Source organism: Euprymna scolopes, chromosome 6 (genome assembly GCF_053919585.1).
Source record: "Euprymna scolopes isolate OS-2025 chromosome 6, ASM5391958v1, whole genome shotgun sequence".
Taxonomy (NCBI): Eukaryota; Metazoa; Mollusca; class Cephalopoda; order Sepiida; family Sepiolidae; genus Euprymna; species Euprymna scolopes.
The window spans coordinates 1,453,983-1,462,747 of NC_136487.1; positions in this window are offsets into that span (position 1 = coordinate 1,453,983).

The following is an 8,765-nucleotide window of genomic DNA, read 5'->3' on the forward strand; positions in this document are numbered from 1 at the left end:
TTTTATAAAATAAATATGCATTCATGAGCAGTGATTTTTAAATACGTATAACCATTTATTTAGCAGTTTGTCTGTGTATCATGACACTCCATCGTACCGCAATCTATCACGCTCAAGGTTGGAATCACATTTTTAAATACGCTCAAGTATTTCGATGAGAGTTTCTATCCATCTGTAATTTTATCACTAATCAAACAGATAACATGATCACTTCATCAGAATGTGCGTCGTTTTTGTTTCCTCGTCAAGATGTATCCATATGTAGTTCAGTCTGTTCTACCTCTGCTTATTGACTATGCACCTTGTGTGTCCATCTTATCATGAGATTCATTCGTGTCGGATTTCATGTCTTTTTTTCTTATTATCTGAATTTACGCCTACGTTTGCAGTCTGAATAATGGTAGAAAGTGGGCAACAGAGAGATATGCGACTAGAAGGTGTATTTCAATCAAGATCAAGTGAAGGGGGATTGGTAAAAATATTAAAAGGAGACAAGATAAATAAAAAATGAAGACAAGAGGAAAACAGGCTTCAAACGTAGAAGCAGCGAACGGAAATTGAAAGAAACAGAGAGGGAGATAAAGAAGGCAACATAATGAAAACGAAAGTGAGACTAGGAAAATAAAGTAAACAGGTCAAATATGGAGAAAGTAGGAGACGGCGAAGATATGAAGGGAAATAAAGGAAAATAAATAATGTCAGTTGTATGTAATATATTTAAAGTCACATGGTCACCCTGTATATAAGGCTAGGTCAATATTTAAAATCCAAGATGATACAGTATTCATTTATTAAATCATTTTGGTAATATATCATTGTAATCAATAACCCTATTTGAAGAAGAGAATCGCAAACTGCTAAAAAATCAAGCACCCACACATAAACACACATACACACACACACACACATATATATATATATATATATATATATATATATATATATATATATATATATATTTATATACTAGGGGTTTGGATGTGTATGTTGAGAAAAAATAAGTGGTAATAGGTAGGCAGGCTCGAACCCGTACCGCGAAGGAGGAAAAGAACGGTGAAAAAACCTGATGTCTTTGCCGTTACGAGCACCGCCAAACAGAAAGTGACTTATGTTTACATTAGGCGAGACTATCGAAAGGAGAGGATAACTTTCGAAAATATCGGCGAAAAAACGACCCACACCCTGTAGAAAAATGTCCAGTTGAAGGTGAAGAAATTAATATTTTAAGCCAATTTTTCGATGATTGTCGTCTGAAAGGTCGATCTTTAAAACGATACTGATCTTAGTAAAATTCGTCGCCTCTGTCGAAAGTCTTAGGCGGGCATGCAAACATGCATACACACATTTATATATTGGTAACGAAAAATTTTCGACTCAAACCGATTAAAAAGTTTCCCCTATCTCTGAATACCCATTATGTAAAATTTCAAATGTTTCGACCATAAATTGTCTGATTAATTTGGTAGAGACCACAGTGGTCATTTTTTTTTAATTTGACCCCTATTATCACCCCTCAACATTGATTCCTTTGGGCTCAAATCAAGTTATTAAGTTATATCTAAAATTTCAAGTGTTTAGACCTAAAATTGTCGGAGGAGTTTGGTAGAGTTCTCAAAAGTCAAATCGTTAAACTTTGACCCTTTAACAGCCAAATCTCTGTCCAAAAACCGATCATAAAGAATTTCCCAAATCTCAGTATCCTGTATATCAAATTTCGAGTCTGTAGACTTATAATTGACAGAGTTATTGCGTAGGGAAATGTGCACACACAGACACACATACACAGATACACAGACACACAGATATACACACAGGTACACAGACACGGTCACGTTTATATATATACTAGCATTTCAGCCCGGCGTTGCCGGAGTGTTTGGAGGTGTGTGTTGAGCAAAAAAAAAGTGGGAGGAGGAAAGCAGGCTCGAACACGTAGTGCGAAGGAGGAAAAGAACGGGGAAAGACATGACGTCTTTTTCGGTTACGACACCGCCAAACCGGAAGCGACTTATGTTTAAATTAAGGCTAGACAATCGGACAATCGAAAAGAGGGGATGACTTTCGAAAATATCGGCGGAAAAAGCGACACCCCTGTAGAAAAGTGCCCAGTTGAGGATGAAGAAATTAATGTTTTTAGACAATTTTCCGATGTTTGTAGTCTGAAGGTCGAAGTTTAAAACGATACTGATCTTAGTAAAATCCGTCGCCTCTGTCGAAAGTTTTTGGCGGACAGGCAAACATACATACATCCATTTATATATTGGTAAACCGATTAAAAAGCTTGTCGTATCTCTGAATATCAATTATGTAAAATTTCAAATGTTCAGACCAGAAATTATCTGAGTAATTTGGTAGAGACCGCAGTGGTCAATTTTTTTAAACTTTGACCCCTATTATGACCCCTTAAGATTTATTGTTTTAGGCTCAAATCAATTTATTTAGTTAGCTTCATGTCCAAGAAACCTATATCTAAAATCTAAAGTGTTTAGACCCAAAATTGTCGGAGAAATTTGGTAGAGTTTTCAAAGGTCGAATCGTTGAACTTTGACCCCTTACCAGCTAAATTTCTAGCTGAAAACGGATTACAAAGATTTCTAAATTTCAGTACTCTGTATATCAAATTTCGAGCTTGTAGACTAAAAATTGACAGAGTTATTTCGTAGGGAAATGCACACATGCACACAGACACTCAAGCACATGCACAGATTCACTCTTATATATATACTAGCAGGGGTGGTCGGCGTTGCTCGTGTGTTTGGAGGTGTATGCTGTGCAAAAAAAGCAAAAAAAACAAAAAAATGGTTAATTTTTTAAAACTTTGACCCCTATTATGACCCCTTAAAATTTATGGTTTCGGGTTCAAATCACTTTATTAAGTTAGATCCATGTTCAAGGAACCTATATCTAAAATTTCAAGTGTCTAGACCCAAAATTGTCGGAGGAGTTTGGTAGAGTTCTTAAAGGTCAAATCGTTGAAATTTGACCCATTAACAGCCAAATTTCTGGCTGACACCCGTCACATCGATTTTCCCAAATCTCAGTACCCGGTATTTCAAATTTCGAGTCTATAGACTAAAAATTGACAGAGTTATTGCGTAGGGAAATGTACACAGACAAACACACAGACAGACAGACAGACACACAGACAGACAGACAGACAGACAGACTCGTTCACTTTTATAGATATATAGATATATATTAGCATTTCATAATAATATATTAACTAAGACTGAATTAAAAAAGGCAAAAAAAGAAATAATAGATCTAAGGTGAACATTGTACAACATAAATATGAACGCACTGAGAGAGTAAAATATACTTGTACAGATAACACTGATTCCATATTACTTATATACACGGGCAAACAATTTCTCATTTCGTTGCCTGGTTGGACATATTTGGGAACGCCCATATAAAGATAGAATGTTGATTTTTCAATGATTGGCAAAGCATATGAAAATATCAATGTCAATTTATTTCTTGCATATATTTTGGCAATATATATATATATATATATATATATATATATATATATATGGTAAGTTAGAAAATATATATGGCAATTAAGCTACACAGAATATTCCGCGTTTCATCCACACTAGGATTCGTCACGCAAAACTAACAAAAACAATAGAAAACAAACAAATAAATAAATTAAATAAACATGAATATACATAAACGACCACACACACACACACACACACACACACACACACACACATATATATATATATGTGTGTGTGTGCATGTATGTGTGTACACATATGTATATTTATATATAAAAAAAGAGCAGAAATGAGGAAAATCGTCTGCCTTAAACCACTAACGTAGTTCTAAAACAGATCCTTTGTTCGATAAAATCCATGCTCATTGGCTGATAGGAAGGGGCACGGTGGATACTAGAAAGCTGATTGGCTAACTAAAATCCTCAACATATATAAAAACGAGAAACAACCACAGGATTCGCGCATAAGGCTGACGAATCCTATAGTGGATGAAACGCCGAATATTCAGTGTAGCTTAATCACCATATATATTTTATAAATTACTAACTAGCTGTACCTACGTATTGAGCACTTTTGAAGTAAATACTTGAAGGTTACACATAAATCTATACTTTCGTATATTAATTTTATGTGAGTAAATCAAGTAGTCTCATATATATATATATATATATATATATATATATATATATATATATATATATATATATATATATATATATAAACCGGTAAGATTAATCCATTCCTGAGGATAAACTCGGAAGAAATATTGAAAAGTACCTAGGCTTCCGATAAGTATGGTGATATCGTGATTATACCAGCCAGTTCCTGCCAACAGTGAAAATGAAATTGTTATTCGGATCTTGGATACGTAGGATAGAAAATCGAATTAATAGACAAAAGACTGTTTTTACTAGTTAATAAAATACTGACTATCTCTTTCGCTATCTCTCTCTCTCTCTCCCTTTCTCTCTCTCTCTTTCTATATATGCATATATACGTGTCTGTTTTACTCTGCGTGTATATACATATATATATATATACATATTTCTCTCTCTCTCTCTCTCTCTCTATATATATATATATATATATACATAGTTTTATATATATATATATATATTAATTTTAAAATATATACTAATAAATTGTCACAATCAATTAAGCTCAATGAAACAGTTTTAACACTTACACAGCATATACGGCACCAATAGCTGAATATAAAACATATTTTTTCTTTCGTAATATTTTTTATGGTCGTACAAATATTTCGTTCAATGGCGCACGAACAACGAGAACTCAGCAGAAACATATTATGCTCTCCTCAGAAACAATAGGTTTCATGGTGCTTTTTTTTTTAGATCAAAAGAGGAAAGCTGGTCAAAATAAATAGAATGAGTTAAACATTTTATGATTCATAAAAAAAAACTTATTTATTTAAAATTGACATGTTTCAGAAAAGAAAGCTTGGATATTTTAGTCCAACAAGGATGCATCAATACGTCATCCACGCGCGTGCGCACACACACACACATATATATATGAATCCCCAACCGAATTTGCTGCTATTTTGATGTGTTTTTTTCAGTTATGATTTTATATTCGACGAAATACGTGTGCATAGCTAATTTTTTTTAGAAATTAATTCGATAAATTAAGCAAGAGTATAGTTTTTTATGTCTAAACTATGGGCGGCCATTTGGATCTAGGGAAAGTAATTGGCTTCCCTGATTACCTCGGATAAGGCTCTGTATACCGAATTTAATTATCGCTAAAAAATATTAAAAAGCAAGTTAACTTTAAAAATGAAACAAATAGCAACGCTAGAATATATATATATATATATATATATATATATATATATATATATATATTTATATATATATATATATATATATGTTTATATAACATCCCTGAGTGCCTTCGGGCCTTGATAAGTGGTGACCTCCCTATAAAAATATATATAACTGCTTCATATACTTACATAAAATTAATATACGAAAGTATAGATTTATGCGTAAACTTAAAGTATTTACTTCAAAAGTGCTCAATACGTAGGTAGAGCTAGTTAGTAAGTTATAAAATATATATGGCGATTAAGCTACACTGAATATTCCGCGTTTTATTCACTATAGGGTGAAACTCGAGTCTACGACTCCAGTTTGTTAATGGCATGTCTCTAGTGATGTTTTGCCGTAGAACTAATTATATATTTATGTATATATATATATATATATATATATATATATATATATATATATATATATATATATATATATATATGGGTGTATATATATATATATATGTATATATATTAATATTATAATTTATTTAGAATTATTCATTTATACCTATATGCACTACGGTCTTATACTTACGCGACCATCAGCACAGGATTACAATTATTGCTGGTCGAGAAATTCGAACCTCTGATCCCATTTGCTAAGCTCCTACCTCAGGGCCACCGAATAGTTGCCACATAATTAAAAAGGATTAATAACTAATAAACGTTGAAATTCGGATATATACATTAGACAATCCATAGAGTTCAAACGACAGGAAATCGTAAATATTGCACAACTGCTTTTTAACTCATTCTTCCCAGAGAGTTCCAATCTCCCAGTATTCTTAAATGGGTGTGATAATCATAATTAAATAATAGATATAATTGTATACCTAGAAATACTTGTGTTTTCCGCTTGCGTAATCATCAGTGTAGGATGGATGCTTTTTATACGCTAAGGCAATTTTATGTCCATATGTTGCTGGCCATTGTGGGGCTCGAACATGAAACCATAGCGTTTAAGGTACGGTACAGATCCTTTTTTTTATTACATTTTCACCCCAAACAAGGCACATTGCCACTTTGGTGTAGGGGCTACTATCAGGGGAAACATCTACTGGGGTACTATGTAGGGATTAGGGCAGCGAGATGTTGGTTCACGTTGCACTTGAACTTATGCATGTCAGTACAGTTGGGGAAGCAGTGACCCGGAATGGAATTCCAAAGTCTAGCAGTTCTGGGGAAGAAACTACTGGAGTAGAAGGATCTTTTACATCTAGGAATCTCTACAGTGCAGGGTGGGATTTTGCAGCTTGTCGGGTCTGTCGAGGGTGTTCACGTCATGGGGGCACAAGTGCTTGCAGTTCTTCAGAGCATTCACCATTATAGTACTTGTAGAACAGGCAGAGGGATGCAACGTTTCGACGATGGGACAGAGGCTGAAGTTTTGATGCCAGTTTAGGGCCTATCAGATTTGCGACTCTCTTTTGAACCCTGTCAAGGAGCGAGAGACTAGTAGCCGATGCACCGGCCCAAATATGACAGCAATACTCCATACATAGGCGAATAGTGGCCTTATAGAGGTACAGGATACTTTCGGGTGTTAAAAGTTTTCTAGCACGGTAGAGAGAGCCCACCTTCCTTGCAGCGGCCCTGGCAATGCCCTCGATGTAACTGTTCCAACTCATGTTTCCAGTGAACGTTAGGCCAAGGAGCTTGAGAGACGTACTCTCAGATAAAGAGTCGTTGGCCATTGCTATAGGTGGTAGAGAAGGTTTCTTGTAATTATTGAATGAAACCAGTTTTGTCTTGGTGGCATTGAACGTTACCATCCATTTTTGCCCCCATTCCACTACTGATTGGAGGTCATCCTCTAGTGTTTCTGCCATTACTTTAGATATATGTTCGTTTGTTTTCCTGTCGTGCCTGCTATAGAGTGTGGTGTCATCAGCATATATCCCCATCTCAGAGGCAATCTTGTCGGGGAGGTCATTTATGAATATCAGGAACAGCAGAGGTCCCAGGATGGATCCCTGGGGCACTCCCGCATTTATATCATATTGTTTAGATGTACGACCGTCGAGGACAACCTGGATTTTTCTCTTATCTAAGAAGGATTAAATTACGTTAAGTATTCTACCAGTGATACCGTAAGATCTAATCTTCCTGAGGAGACCCTCATGCCATACCCTGTCAAAAGCCTTAGATATATCTAGAGCTACCGCTCTTCCCTCTTCCGCTTTGTCCAGTGAATGGTATATGCGTTCAGAGATTACAGTGAGGATGTCTGCCGTGGAACGGACTTGTCTAAATCCATATTGACGGTCGGTCAGAAGTTTAGCATCTGTAAGGTGCTGGACTAGAGCATGGTTAATTAAGGTCTCAAATATTTTGGCAAAAAGTGGGAGGAGGCTAATAGGGCGATAATTTAATGGGTCAGTTCTTTCGCCAGAATTCTTGAATACTGGTACTACAGAAGCAGTTTTCCAACAGCTCGGAAAGCAAGATTCATTAATTACGCAATGACCCTCCAGCTGAAATTTTCTGCTATTTTGCTCGCTTTTATAAGTTATATCATTATATACGGCGAAATGCGTGTACGTAGCTAACAGTTTCATAAATAAAACATATACATTAAGAAATAATAGATTTCTTTACGTCTAATATATTATAACACTCCACTCTCTTTTTAATAAAGAATCGCACGATTAAGGAAATACTATTTTAATTTTATCTAATGTCGTCGCTGTGCTTATACTACATCTCGAGTTGTACATATACTTTTCATTCGGCTAAGTTTAAATCAACGATCTTCTCTGCCCAAATATGATAAAACGATATGGGGTCTATGTAAATGATGTTCATTAAATAAGAAAATATCACAAATTGCTATACTTGGATGAAAAATTGACACTTAAAGCCTGATGTATTCTAAAACTATATTAACCATAGTTACTGATATTTCAATTCGATAAAAGTTGCCTGATCGTGGGGTATGTAAGTAAACTGACATAAATAAAATAAAAAATAATTTAAAAAACACGTGCGATTATCAGCAAATGTTGAGCTTCTATGAGTCACGTTCGTAAACTACACATACTTTTAAGCATTTCATCCTAGTACACTAAAATGTATGGACTTTATGCCATTTGGTGTTCTTACATATTCAATATTTACTTTAGCTTAATCGGATTCATTTTATGGAATACCAATATAATAAAATCTATTTTAATACGATCATATGTTTTATATTTCGTGAGCAAAGAAAAAGTTAAGAAACGCCGTTATCAAAGGTCGTTTAATGAAAAATAAGAATTTCACTAGGAAATGATGGCTTACCTATTTTTTTAAAAGACGTTTTTCCCCATTGACTTGTAACTTTTGGAAAACAAACTGTGTTGCTAAGCAATCCATTTGAGAAAAGATCTTGTAAGAAAAACTAAACTAAAATGAAACAAGTTCACATATTGATTCCGAAATAA